This window comes from Olea europaea, chromosome 15, assembly GCF_002742605.1.
Source record: "Olea europaea var. sylvestris chromosome 15, O_europaea_v1, whole genome shotgun sequence".
Taxonomy (NCBI): Eukaryota; Viridiplantae; Streptophyta; class Magnoliopsida; order Lamiales; family Oleaceae; genus Olea; species Olea europaea.
Genome location: NC_036251.1, coordinates 18904265 through 18920254, shown reverse-complemented (window position 1 = coordinate 18920254; position 15990 = coordinate 18904265). Strand labels below are relative to the sequence as shown.

The following is a 15990-nucleotide window of genomic DNA, read 5'->3' as shown; positions in this document are numbered from 1 at the left end:
ACTAGTCTCCAAATTTAACAATCTATACGATATGCTATTACTAGCGTAATCAACAAAGACACATTTAGTGCCTTTTAGACCCAATGTGGTCCTATTAGGGTTCATGTTCTTACAATATGCTAAACACTCCCACACTTTGAAGTATTCAATATTAGGTTTTTTTCTTTTCCATAACTCATAAGGAGAAACTTATATAAATTTTGAAATAATTCTATTTAATATCCTATATGCACTTAACAATGCTTCACCCCCATAAATTAAATGACAATTTAACATAAGTTAATATGGCATTTATCATTTCAACTAAAATTCTATTTTTCCATTCAGTTAAACCATTTTGTTTGAGTATCCTAGGTGTAGAATATTGATGAATTATGCATTTTTATTCACAAGACAGGTTAAACTCTCTAGAAAAATATTCTCCCACTCTCTATCACTTTTTAGAGTTTCTATTTTCTTACTTAAGTGATTTTCAACTTCATTTTTATATGTTTTAAACATATTAAAAGTTTCATGTTTATATTTCATTAAATAAATATAAATATATCTAGAGTGATCATCTATAAAGGTAATAAAATACATATTTCCACCTTTAATTAACATACCATTTAACTCGCATGTCCGTATCAATTAATTGTAAAATATTAGAAGTCCTATTTACACTTTGATAAGGCTTCTTCGTCATTTTAGATTTTACACATGTTTCATATTTAAACGCATCATTTTCATTATATAATATTAATTCATATTTTAGCATTTTTTTTATGGTATTATTACTTATGTGACCTAATCTAGCATGTCATAAAGCAAATGAATCAACCATATAAACAAATCAACTTTATTAATAATTTTATCAATAATACAAAGTTTGAACATTCTTTCATTAGAATAGTCATTTCTATCAAATTTCCCATTTAGAGATAATACAAGTTCATCGGACTCATAAACACTTTTGATACTCGATTTTCTTAAGAGATTATCACTTACTAAGTTCCTATTTGTTTCAAGAACACGTTGTACATTTGTTAAAATAATGATTTTCTCGAAAATGAAGATAATCTCTACATTTCCGTTCCCAACCACTTTAGAGCAGCCTTCGATAACCATTTGAATCTCTTAATCTCCATCCACTTTATAATAGGTCTTGAATAAAGACTTATTATATGATACATGTACAGTTGCACATGTATCATATCACCAACCAAGAACTTTTCTCTTGATTGCATTGATCTTGCTTACGGTGGCCATAATGTTCTCTTCTTTGATGGAGTTCACTTTTCTTTTGGAGTTGTTTTGTTTCGGTGTCAACATTCCTTTGCATAATGTTAGGGTCTCTACAGACAAAGCAACCTCCCTTGGACTTCTTCTTAAACTTGTTTTCTTATTGGATTTATTTGAAAGATTTAGTCTTTTCTATGGCATTGACCTTTGAAGTGTTATCATAAGAATTGTCATTCTTATCTTTTGCCCATGATTCTTCTTCAATTCGATGATGTTTTTCACTTATTCCAAAGAATAATAATCGAAATTATACATTATTTTCTTTCGATATCATTTCTAAGTCCCCGAGAGTTTTGCAATAATTGTTCCTACTTGGAAAGATTCTGAGATCTCAATTTTGATCGCCTTCAACCCGTTAACAAGAATTTACAACTCATGTACTTGGAGAAAAAGGGGAATATTATTAAGGAACTTGAAGTTGAAATACCTTGAAATTAGGAATTTCTTAGTACCTTCTTCTTTAGCTTTGTACTTTTTTTTTTATCCAAAAGCATCGCATATTTCTTTTGCTGATGATGTATTTGTGTAGAGATCGTACGATCAGTTGTATAGAGCATTAATACTATGTCGCAACATATAATTTTAATCCTCTTGATGCTTTTATCTCTCCATCTTTACGACTTCAGTGTATTCATCCTCTGAATCCACAAGTGGTGCCCATGCTGGATCAAGAATGTAGGAGATCTTCAATGTTATGAGAAGGAACTTCAACATGTTTTGCTATCTTGTGAAATTTGTCCTCTCAAATCGATCTAGATGGATAAGTTCTTGATTCATCAATTCGATCGTTGCGATTGTAGTTTCATTTTCCAATGCAAAATATTATTTTTAAGATTGTTGGAAAAATGTTTCCACACAAAGGGAATGGAGAAGAAATAAAGAACATAAAACAAGAACACCGGAATTAAATATAAAGGCTTAAACACGAAATATGTTGTCCTGAAATAGTATTTTCCCCTCTCGAATTGAATTTAATGCTTAAAGGAATATTGGCAAATGGTTTAAAGGATTAATCAAACCTTGCAATAGATGTTTTAAACACTTAGTGTTTTCTATCCAAACTTCAAGAACACTTTTAAAAAAATTTGAATATGAAGGAAATAATATTAATTCTATCTTTTGGAATGAAAATTTGATCTCAAGATGTTGAATTATATTTTTGATGTATTAATCTATTATGTATTTATAAATTTCAATAAACACCCATGAAATAGTGCCTAAAAATCATGAAAAGTTGCAAGCAAACACTTAAACACTTAGTGTTTTCTATCCAAACTTCAAGAACACTTTTAAAAAAATTTGAATATGAAGGAAATAATATTAATTCTATCTTTTGGAATGAAAATTTGATCTCAAGATGTTGAATTATATATTTGATGTATTAATCTATTATGTATTTATAAATTTCAATAAACACCCATGAAATAGTGCCTAAAAATCATGAAAAGTTGCAAGCATATTACCAAATGCCACCAAGAATTCAAACAAAAATCAACCTTGACGGCTATTTTTTAGTTCTATGCCACCACATAGAACAAATCTATGTAGTCGTATAGATTAATCACTTGCAGGGCATATAAGCCTCCCATGTCTTTATGCTACCACAGGCCACGAAGGCCTATACGGCCACATAGGCCAAAGTTTTGGCCTCCAAATCCTTTTTTCATTTGAAAGCCCATTTTATTGATTCTGAACAATAATTTCAATAGAAAATATGCATTGGATATGTCAAGTCTAGCGACACTAGACACTTATCTAAGTTTCAAAACAGGACAATTTTTGGTGCCTGTGTAGCAGTAATTTCACTCTGTTCAACTAGCTTCCACCAACTCCTATCACGAGTCTAGGCATTACATGTTGCATATTTCACCTACAAAAGCTTAATAGCTTGTAAACAATTGAAAACATCCTTGCTTTGCAGTTTGGTGCCAATGCACTCACCTATTTGCAATGCACATCTCGTAGCTTGCCCGCATGCTAATATACAATATAATTTCTTCTTGAAGCATAATCGCTGGAAAATGAGCTATACTAGTTCCGTCCAAAGCATTGAGGGTAATCTGCAGGTCCTCCAATGCAATCCTTGTGCTCATTACTTTCTACTAGCATTTTAACTTAGTACTTGCTGCTATGCCCTTTGTCAATGCCTAGCCCAAGTAGAATCGTCCATTAATCCATGGCTAACTAGAAGAGTCTCAATGAAAACTGGTTCCCACATATAGGCATCTTGCCATATTCATCCATCTATACGCCTTTGCTCCATGACTACATTTTGATGTAGCGTGAAAGCAACATAAGTTGATTCACAAAGAATACCGTAAAATATTCATTGATTCTTTGCAAAAATATTAAATATTCGATTTGATCAACAAACATTGATTCATGCTGGAATATTAATTTGGATTGAAATTTGAAGAAATCTCAACAATTAATATTTTATTTCAATTATAAAAAATAAAAAAATAAAAAAAATTCTTTCGCCGTTAAGGCTACAAAAAAACCCTTATTTATAACTTAAAAAAAAAAAAAAACTAACGACTAATCCTAATAAATGACTAATTCTAATTAGCCCCTGTTTGAGCCCCATTAATTTTCATTCCATTACATTTCATTTTTCTCTCTCTTCTTTTCAATCATACAATCTTTCATAAAATAATATTATATGTAAATCGAAAACTTTTCATTCTTTTTCAACCACTCATTTTTTCAAAAAAACATTATTCCACCCATTAAATTTTCCACGTAATGGGGACCAAACAGGAGCTTAATGATTAATCATATTAACAACCAATATATTAAAAACTAAAAGTCCTAGTTGAAATTGGGTTCCAAATTTATCTAATAAAGAAAATACTAAATAAGGAGGTTGTCCTCAATTGAGATTACGGCTGGACAAAACCCAATCCAACCCGCTCAACCCGATCAACCCAAACCAACCCAATTGGTTTGGTTTGATTTTTTAAGTTCAATTGGGTTGGGTTGGGTTGAAAAAATATTTTTGAGGTTGGGTTGGGTTGGGTTTCGGGTTATGATTTAAAACCCAACCCAACCCGATGAATTAAAAAAAAAACAATATCTAAGATGGAAAAAAAAACCTAAATAAAAACAATAGTAAAGATATGAAAATGACCTATAATTCATAAACGTCCATTTTTTTTAATATAGATTGATTCCTATAAACATAATTTACAAATGAAATGTTATTTCATAATAAAGTAAAAATTAAGAAGATGATGATGAAATGAATAAATCCCAAAAAATTGTATAATAATAATAATAATAATAATAATAATAATAATAATAATAATAATAATAAATACTTCATAAATTTTAAACTTATTTATACATCATTTTTCAAAAAGAATTCCTTACATATGTATTTAAAAAAAAAAAATCAGAGATTTTTAAGTAATTTTAAACTTTAAAAATTTATCTAAATTTAACAAAAATATAATCGAATCGAACTTTAATTAGACCGAAACCCAAACTGACCAACCCAACCCAAACTTGATCGGGTTGGATTGGGTTGGGTTTAAACCATTATTTGGGTTGGGTTGGGTTGGGTTGGGTTGATTTTAAATAAAACCGACCATGTTGGGTTGGGTTTGGGTTGGGGAAAAAACCGACCCAACCCAACCCATGCCCACCCCTATATATATGCTTGTAATGCTTGATGCTTGATTGAAACACATTGTCACACATTACCCATTTTAGATCCTTGGTACTTACCATCTTTTTTTTTCCCGTTTCAATACACATTGTTGACCTCCGAAAATGGCTAACAGGTGTCGTTAGAAGATAGTGTACACGTGAATATATTTCACAGTATGTAAACTAGTAATAGTATATTAGTAGAAAGAGATGAACAGTAGGCAATGGAAGTATATTGTATTCTCTTATCTATATTTTCCAAGATCTTCTTCACTGATACAATAATTGCTTATTTATAGTGACCAAGTCAACATGGTTATCGTTGGATTGGATCTACGTGGCCTCATCTGTCGACCTACACCTATATGAGTGAGGTGTATACCATTTGGTACATCCCATTATGTACCACTAGACAAGTTCATTCCCAATAGCCTTGGTCACTGTTTATTGCTGTTGCCTTTGGACCCTATAGCCTTGGTGGGAAGCTTCTTAACTCCTTAGTCAGGCTAAAACCTCAGTGGGGCGGGTGCACCACTATAATGATGCGCCACCTCGTCGAGGTGACCCACCACTTAGGGGTGATGGTGGGCCACCCCGACGAGGTGGCTTCCTTCCATTGGGAGGTTGCACCGCCCTCGTAAACTCAATTTCAAAGGTTCTCTATTCAACATACGAACTTATTGTCGACGAACTGTTAAATTCATATCAAGTCAAGTCAAGTCCCGTTCACAATAATAATCACAAAAACTAACATCATACCAAGTTTCAATCCATGAAACTAACCCACGCAACCCATAGTAACTATACCAAAAAAAATATTTTAAACCAAAGTTGCTTATCCATAATCCCACAATGTCAAAGCAATCGATTCAAGTAAGAATCATGATTCATAGTCAACGATAATAATAGTCATCCTATATAACAACTTTTTATTTGAAGCGTTAATTTTTTATAATTTTGTTACTTAAAATGACAAGGTACCATATAAGAATGACTACTGTAATAGTTGATTATGAATAACATTATTCTTCAAATGAGGATATGATTTTGGAACATGGCGAATTTAGATTTAGTCAAAATTAACTCGAACTTTGTGCCACCTCAGGTTAAAGAAATTTAAGTTTTTAACTATGCTAATCAAATGCCATACTAATTACAAGCCAAGTGTCGTGCTAATAATTAAATATTCTCAATCTTGTCTTTCTAGATGTCCTTTACAACTTTAGTCAAATCGTTTTGAAACTTCAAGCAATTTGATTTAAGTGGATATATATGAACTAAAAAATCGAGATGCTAATTCATAAATTTAATTATATTAAAGAAAAAAAGAAACATCATAAACATATTGTTGAATCATATTCAATATAGCATACCAAATATGCAGTCTCCTTGATTTGTGTTTGAACAATTTTAATCTCATAGTCATGAAAAAATTTATGTAATTAAGAAAAGTTTCGACCACGGTACATATTAAGTCAAGGAGAAAGATATAAATAATATTATAAATGAAACAAGAATAATGCTAGCGATCATTATAGACGTTTGACTCCTTATTCATTGTCCAAAGAGTTAAAATGTATCGTAGTGCTATTGATCGAGAATCATTGCCTCCTTAGACATTAAGTCGTTATTTGAGTCACATTATTTTCATAAGAATGTATTTTTGAATAGTGTATTAATAGGAGATGTGTGGTTAAAAAAAAATTTTGAATTTACGTGTAATATTATTTTATTGAAAAATATCAAATTACTGTTTAAAAATACATTTTTTACAAGAAATATGAAGTTAAAAATAAGAAAAAGTTTTGGATTTGTCTATAATATTATTTTATTAAAAAATATATATTAAAATAATATCAAATTACTGTTTAAAAATATTTTTTTGAATAAATGTGGATCAAATAAGGCCTAAACATCTATTTGTTAAAAAAATTTAATTTAAGTAAAAATCAATAATTTTAATTACATATTTTTGAATCTCGTAACTTTTTAAGCACATACCCTATCATATTTTATTAAAATTTAATATGATTTTAATTCAGCGACTAATTATCTAATAAAATGGAATTACTCGTGAAACAATGGCGAAAGGGAAAATTTTTAAAATTCACCAATAAAGTCAAATTCCAAGTTAAATCGTAACTACCAAATTCCAACCATAAACATCGCCAATTTTCAATCGCCACGTTGACGGCCCAGATTTTCTAAACCCGTCCCCACACCCACTACGTCGTCTCCTATATAACCTTCTGACACTCTCCCGTCTCTTAAATCCGAAAACCCACGAAAAAAACAATCAGTAATTAAAAAAGCCAATAGAACGGAATGTTTTTGAGTAATTTTTAAGTTTTGGGGGTTTTGTTGAGTTGAATTTGGTGTTATATATGGTGTCTCTTTTAAAGAATCCAATGCCAGGACAGGATTTTTACCGTTATTACAATCATATGGGTGAGGACTCGATGAAAATGGGTCAAGCGGGAATGAACTACGGTAATTTGATTCAACCTGTTGGGGGCAATGTGGGTTTCAGTCTGGAGGATCCGAATAAGAAGGTCCGGAAGCCGTATACTATAACGAAGTCAAGAGAAAGCTGGACTGAGGAAGAACATGACAAATTCCTCGAATCCCTTCGACTGTAAGTGTTATGTGTGTCTGCATTGTTAAGTTTTTTGTTTTGTAAATTTATGTGAATGAATTTCATGTTAAGGATGGGGAGTTGAAAACGATTTTAGTTGCGATGTATTAATTAATTAAATTTTGTAAATTTCCGTGATTTTTGTAATTATTTAGTATCGTTAAATTTGAATTCTTTGCACTGGAAATCCATCAGTGTAGAACATTGTATCTGGTGAATCAATGTATTACAAGTCCTTATAAAATGAAAGTCTGTATCTTGCAGAATTCTGAGCTTGTATAACTCCTAAGATTTAAATCAATGGTTATTTGAATAATGCTTTCTGAATATGAATTTCAAGGGGTGTGAAGATATTTTGTAGTTAATAAAAGAAAACGGGCTTGTAGGTGCTATCTTTAAGCTTGTGTAACAGATTACACTGTTTCAATTTTCCAACGACTAATGAAATTTAAATGTAATGCCAGATTTTGCTTTCTAGTGAGTGTTTCATTTGTTTTTGACTTGTTGATTTTCAGATTTAATCGCGACTGGAAAAAAATTGAAGCATTTGTGGGGTCAAAGACAGTTATCCAGGTTCTCTATTTTTTTTATTTTTATTTTTGCTATGTCTGAAGTTTAAGTTTCATTACAATTCATATCAGGCCATTGTGAGCATAGTTAGGGAGTGTCATGGCCAAGGAATGTGGTTACTTTTTCAGTTTCTATTCATATTGTTGTTGTAACACTTTGCACGCTGTACAAAAAGCATGTAGAAAGTGTTGGGATGCATTATTGGATAGTGCTGGGCAATATAATTTTAACTTATTTTTCACGTTTAATATTGTCCAGTACTTACTATATCGTCCACCTTACCTGTTCAAGAGCTTTTGTTGTATCAATATTATAGGTTACAATTTATATAAGGCCATTTTAAGCAATGATAGGGAGCTATGATGCACTAATACGGAGACGTGTGTCCGACACGATACGTGTTGGATACGTCGACTTGTGATTTATACCGACACTGCACATTCATTAAATTCTTTAAAATTCTTCATTTATATAGTTTAAATTTAGTTTTATATTTATTATTGATTTTTTTTTGTTGAAATCTTTTAAATATAAGTACTTATTTGTTATTTATTAATAACTTTGAATTAAAAATATATAATAGTTATAGTAAGAAAAAATGATCATTGTAGAGTATCGAAGAGTGTTGGTATCGACACGTGTCGGATACTGACACGCTATCCTAGTTACAGTGTCTGTGCTACATAGATGGGGAGTGTTGTGGCCAAGGAATTTGGTTACTATCCTAGTTGCTATTCTGATTTCCGAGAATTGTTAAAACTTTGTGCACCTGTTTTTACTAGAACATTCAGAGCACTATGTCACGACTCGCTCGATCTTGGCACAGGAAGATCGAGAAATTTAAAATGTTGACGAGTTGGGGCAAACCGGAATATTCTAGACTCCCACAAGTGCATGAAGATTGCTAGAATATGGTGGGACATTCTAGAAACTACAAGCCCCTCACTTGGTGGATTATTCTAGATCATCCTAGTTTAGTCCATAGATATTTTAATGTAGATATTTGTATAGATAATTCTAGAGGTGTAATTTAGACCGTTGGATAGAAAAGATCCTAGCCATCCATTTGAGGAGGCTACCACTATAAATAGCTTGGTAGGATTCATTTGAAGGGATAAAGAGAGTGAAGTTGTAAAGAGTATTCTTTATTCAATACAAAGCCTTCTTTGTAAGCTCTTGTGTTCCTTCATTGTCCCTTTCTTAAAGTGTTCTACTTAGTGCCTTTCTAAAACATCAACGCCAATCGGGAGGCTGACTTAGTGTAATAACCAGGGGGGCGGAAGTTGAAGACACTAAGGCCGCACGGTTCTTGAAGAAAATTAGCAAGTCCGTGACAGTTGGTATCAAAGCCTAGGTTTGCTCACTTACTATCGTTGGCATGGCGGAAAGAGATGTTGTGGGATCTGGCATTTCGGAAGTAGAACATGACGAGCGGGGTCGAGAGGTCGAACCCCAAACCAAGAGTAAGAAAACTCGACAAACTCGAAGCAAGAGCCGACCACCAGCCCCTACCGGTGGATCTCTTGAGGAGGTATTTCTCAATATGGGGGAACGCATTGAAGTAGTGGAGAATTCACTCTCAACCCTTGAAGCTCACACCTTGGAACAACTTGATGATCTCAAGGAGGACCAAGGCGCTTTAGGGGAAGAATATACGAGGTTGGAGGTTAAGGTTATGGATGCTGTCAAAGCGATCCAAGACCAAGTAAACAAGCTTTGCGCGGATATGCAAAGTGGCCTAGACGCTTGTAAGAAGGCGTCAACCAGTGCGGGTACTAACACGATGCTAGCAGCTCCAAGGATCGACTATCCAAAGCCTAGGGAGTTCGATGGAAAGCGAGATGCAAAAGAGCTAGATGATTTCCTATGGCGATTGGAAATATATTTTGAGGGCGTGAACATTTTGGATGAAGCTATTAAGATACGTACTTCGACTATGTATCTTACGGACACCGCGGCTCTATGGTGGCGACGTAAGCACGCCGACATAGAATAGGGTGCTTGTAGGATAGATAGTTGGGATGATTTCAAGAAGGAATTGAAACGCCAATTTTATTCCGAAAATGTAGTATATGAGGCCCGTAAAAAGTTTAGGGAGTTGAAACATAAGGGTACTATTCGCGATTATGTCAAAGAGTTTACTACCCTTGTGCTTCAAATCCCGAGCATGTCAAATGAAGATCTATTGTTCCACTTTACCGACGTATTGCAAAATTGGGCGAAGCAAGAACTTCAACGTCGCGGAGTGAAGACAGTAGACGAGGCTATTGTGGTGGCCGAATCTTTAACCGAGTTCCAAAGGAGCACGGATTCATCGAAATCTTCTAAAAGCTTTAAGAGTAACTCGGCTAAAGGCGGGGGAGAGAAGAAAGATTACCATAAGTCATCATTCTTCAAAGGTGGTAACACTTACAAACCTTCCCCCTCGCGAAAAAATTATGAGGAAAAGAAGAAGGCCTCGACGGGTTCTCAAAGTGGATGATTCGTGTGCAAGGGGCCACACTTAATGCGTGATTGCCCTAAACTTGGCACACTGGCGGCTATGGCGGAGGAACGGGATTCATCCTCTTGCCAAGAGCAAAGGGCGGAACATTTTAGTTCATTGCAACTTCTTAACGCTCTCAATGCTAAGGTCGTTCCGACTTCCAATAATGAGCGAGGATTAATGTATGTGGAAGCTCAAGTAAATAGTCGGCCCGCACTAGCAATGGTGGATACGGGAGCTATCAACAATTTCATTACTGAAGATGAGGCTAGAAGGTTGGGCCTCACAATCACTAAAGGTGGTGGTCTTATGAAAGCTGTGAATTCTCCATCCACGCCCCTTGGTGGCATAGTCCGAGGAGTGGAAATTCAATTAGGCACTTGGCATGGCCAAGTGGATTTTTCGGTGGCTACAATGGATGATTTTCGCTTGGTTCTCGGGTTGGACTTCATGAGGAAGGTCAATGCTATTCCTATGCCTTCCTTTGGCTCAGTTTGCATCTTGGAGAGGGGTTCTCCATGCATGGTTCCTACGGTAGCTAGGACGAAAGCAATAGGGCAGCTTTCGGCCATGCAACTAGCAAAAGGGCTAAAGAAAGGGGAGGCGACGTATTTGGCAGCATTAAAAATGGAGGACCAAGTTGAGGAAGTTGTGGGTGACGATAATGTGCCCGAAGTTATCAAGAATGTCCTTGAGGAAAATAAGGACGTGATGCCACCGGAGTTACCCAAGAAATTACCACCTAGGAGGGAGGTGGATCATAAGATTGAGTTGGAACCGGGTGCCAAACCACCATCCATGGCACCCTATCGGATGGCACCGCCGGAGCTGGAAGAACTTCGAAGGCTATGGACAGAGTTGTTCAAACTCCTAGGCTCGAACCTACACTTCTCTACAAGCTTTCACCCTCAGACGGATGGACAAACAGAAAGGGTGAATGCTTTGTTGGAGTGCTATCTCCGGCACTTTGTAAGTGCCAATCAGAGAGATTGGGCCAAGCTCCTGGATATTGCACAATTTTCCTACAATTTACAAAGGAGTGAAGCCACGGGGCGGAGTCCATTCGAGTTGGTGACAGGACAACAACCACTAACACCCCACACTTTGTCCACTTCTATTGACGGAGGGAAAAGCCCCGGAGCATACAAAATGGCTAAGTCATGGGAAGAGCATGCCGACTTAGCACGATCTTGTTTAAACAAAGCACGGAGGCGCATGAAGAAGTGGGCCGATAAGAAGAGACGGCCTTTGGAATTTAAAGTTGTTTTTTTTTGTTGAAATCTTTTAAATATAAGTACTTATTTGTTATTTATTAATAACTTTGAATTAAAAATATATAATAGTTATAGTAAGAAAAAAAATGATCATTGTAGAGTATCGAAGAGTGTTGGTATCGACACGTGTCGGATACTGACACGCTATCCTAGTTACAGTGTCTGTGCTACATAGATGGGGAGTGTTGTGGCCAAGGAATTTGGTTACTATCCTAGTTGCTATTCTGATTTCCGAGAATTGTTAAAACTCTGTGCACCTGTTTTTACTAGAACATTCAGAGCACTATGTCACGACTCGCTCGATCTTGGCACAGGAAGATCGAGAAATTTTAAATGTTGACGAGTTGGGGCTAACCGGAATATTCTAGACTCCCACAAGTGCATGAAGATTGCTAGAATATGGTGGGACATTCTAGAAACTATAAGCCCCTCAATTGGTGGATTATTCTAGATCATCCTAGTTTAGTCCATAGATATTTTAATGTAGATATTTGTATAGATAATTTTAGAGGTGTAATTTAGACCGTTGGATAGAAAAGATCCTAGCCATCCATTTGAGGAGGCTACCACTATAAATAGCTTGGTAGGATTCATTTGAAGGGATAAAGAGAGTGAAGTTGTAAAGAGTATTCTTTATTCAATACAAAGCCTTCTTTGTAAGCTCTTGTGTTCCTTCATTGTCCCTATCTTAAAGTGTTCTACTTAGTGCCTTTCTAAAACATCAACGCCAATCGGGAGGCTGACTTAGTATAATAACCGCGGGGACGGAAGTTGAAGACACTAAGGCCGCACGGTTCTTGAAGGAAATTAGCAAGTCCGTGACAACTAGCTTTGTTATGACAAGAGGATAATGTTTTGTGACTTGACCGCAATCAAATAGTGTGTGTGTTGTGTCTACTTTCCAGATACTAAATGAAGTTGTTGCAGATTCGTAGCCATGCTCAGAAATATTTTCTGAAGGTCCAGAAGAATGGAGCAAGTGAACATGTACCACCTCCACGTCCAAAGAGAAAAGCCGCTCATCCCTATCCGCTAAAGGCCCCTAAAAATGGTAAGAACTGTTAGCCACACATCTTGACTTCTAGCCTTTTCAAACCGTTCTTGCTTATACTTGCCTACTTACCACTGCAGTTCTGTCCCAAGCTACTGGACCCTTGCAGTCTTCATCTGCTCTGCTTGAGCCTGAAAATATTGTGAGGTCGGATTCATTTTCAGTACCTAGAAATGAAATTGCGGGCGCTGCTTTGTCATCTTGGACGTGCAGTGTCTTGGAAAGAGGCAATATCTCAAATATTTCAAATGCTTTGATTCTATTATTTTGGCATGCTGGTCTTTTATTCTCCCCAGAATTAAATCATTATCCTGTGTTAACAATGGTTTTATGCTGGTGTTTCAGATGATGTGGGATTAGCAGGTTTTACCATGACACATAAGTATAGCACCAGCACCAGCACCAGCACCAGCACCACCAAAAGAACTCCTTGGGTATGGACATCTAATGAGACAACTCCCCAAGTAAGACAGAAACAAGGCAAGCCAGTGAGAGGTCAGTTTCTTTTGCATTCTGTTTTCTATCTTTAAATCTCTTGAATCAAGGGTAATTAGGAACCCGAAGTTCAACATTTTTGTGAGTTCATGGGAGCTGGTCGGAAAGATGTCCAAGTTTTAGCTTACAGAACTTATAACTTGGATACATAGCTGAAGATGTATCTCAAAGGCATGATCACATTATATCAACACAACTAAATGATGTGATTACTATATGGGGATTTATGGTCGGGTCTAGGGAATAATTTACAGAAGTCAAGTCAAAGGGAATAATTTACAGAAGTCAAGTCAAAACAGCAATATCCTACATCCTACAATTATTTTTGGTTCATATACAGCTATGTGCTTGTTTGGTAGTGCTTTTAAGAGCTTATATGCTCTGGTCTTATAACCACACATTCCTTAAGACCACAACTTTTATTTACTTTTTAATCACACATTCATTGAGACCCACCGCTTTTGAAGTACTAAAAAGCTTAGCCAATTCCATGTCCAAAGTGTTAGTCTGGTTTACTCGACTGTTTTATCACCTGTTTATGCACTTACTAAATTTGCTCCTGCTTTGATGCAGCCATGCCCAATTTTGCTCAAGTTTACAGCTTTATTGGCAGTGTCTTTGACCCAAATTCAAGTGATTCCTTCCAAAGACTAAAGAAGATGGATCCCATAGATGTTGATACGGTAAGTTAGATTTCACGGTGTTATAAAATTATTTTTATATCATGCAAGAGCTTGCAGTTATGTTATGAATTAACATCCATTGTAGTTTCTTTTCTTCTGAAGATGATCTTTATCGCTAAATAATTTTTCCAGCAGGCAGCAATTTGCTTCTCGTGTAATTGCATTCCTATGTAGCTATTTCTTCAGACGTCCATTATCACTATATTTTATCTGACATTCTTGGCTTCTCCTGTAATTGGATTTTTGTCTGTCAACACCACAGGGGTCATGGGATTGGTAGAAGCTATCTGGTAAAGAATGCAAACAAGAATAGAAATCCATAAGCAGACTATTTAAAATGATATTCAAGCAGTCTGTTAAGTCCAGCTGTAGGATAGTGATGCGGACATCCATTTACTATTTATTTTCTTCCATTTACTATTTATTTTCTTTTTGGACTATTAGTTATATTCTAATTGGATTATTATTTATATTTCTGTTATTGGGCTTGTTTATTGGGTTTGGCCCAAGCCCTTCTCTTTAGGGTTTGTGTTCTACTATTTATTTCTGTTTTGTTTCTCATTTGAGACAGTTGATGATGAATTAGAATTGAAATATTTTTGGTGGCTTGCAGCCGTTTTCTCCCTCCCCTCTCTTCCTCTAGTTTCTTCTCCTCTTTTCCCTTCTCTCTGTTTCTCCTCCCCTTTCCTTCTTCTTTCTTTTTTATTCATCCTATATCAAATTTGGTATCAGAGTCGAACCATGGGTAATTTCTTTTCTTTAATCCAAAATTTATTCATATTTCTTTCCCAAAATCTGTTGGAACAGCACGAACTAAAAGAATATTTGGTACAGGCAGCAACTTTTTTCTTCTTCTTCAATTTTCAGTCTTAGGTGAAAAAAAAAAAAATTCACTGTTCACGGGTACTGTTCACAGGTACGTCTTTTATTCTGGTTGATCTGGCTTGACTACTTCGACGAACGAAAGGGAAGTTCTTGCTTTTATTTATTGTTGGTTTATATTACTGTTTCATTTTGAAATTGCATCAATTAAATTTTTGAGCTGCTACTGATCTATTTTTATCTGAACTCACGTAATTGGATCCATTGACCTCGTTAAATCTCACTTTAACCTGCTTATTTTACGTGATTAGGTTTTGACTAGTATTTGACCATTGCTTTATTATTTTACATATACCTGCAGTACTAGCTTGTTGTATATAATTTTAGTCCCAAAATTTAAATTTAAAAAAAAAAAAATTAGCTCAAATTTTCATTTTCCATTACTTGCACTTTTTGTTCGTTGATCTCTCTATTGCATGTCATTAAGTTGCTATGTCATTAAGTTGCTATTACAGTGCATGTAGTTACATATTGATCATCTTGTCACTTCTAGCTCTAGTACCTTAAACATGAACCCCTCACAATTCGATGCACTCACCCGATAAATAGCGGCTATTCAAACTCAAATGACCGCTACTCTTGAAGAAAGTAAGGTCCTATCTGCTAGTTTGAAAAAATTTAAACACATCCCTCATTCGATTGATGTTGATAATTCTAAGGTGTCCCATAATAGACAACATTGTCGACAAGGTAATCAAAAATACTTTCGACCCGATCGGAAGGATAGGGATAGGAATAGGGATCAAATTCGTGAGCGAAAACGAGATAATTTTGAAATTCTTACTCAATGGAATGCCCTTAAACAAGGAAATCAGTTAGTGACTGAGTATATCGCGCAATTTGAGGAATTTCGAACCAAATGTCATTTAATTGAGGATGAGAGCACGACTTTGAGTAGGTTTAGCCAAGGTCTGAGAGATGATCTTAAGCGCGAGCTTTTCCTTCGAGGTGTCACTACTCTTGATCACGCTTACTCTTTAGCT

General features: G+C 35.2%; 1 pseudogene; it reads left to right on the top strand.

Moving 5' to 3' along the window:
• Window positions 1-7129: 7129 nt before the first annotated feature.
• LOC111410372 overlaps window positions 7130-15990 on the top strand; it is a 12793-nt pseudogene continuing 3932 nt past the window's right edge.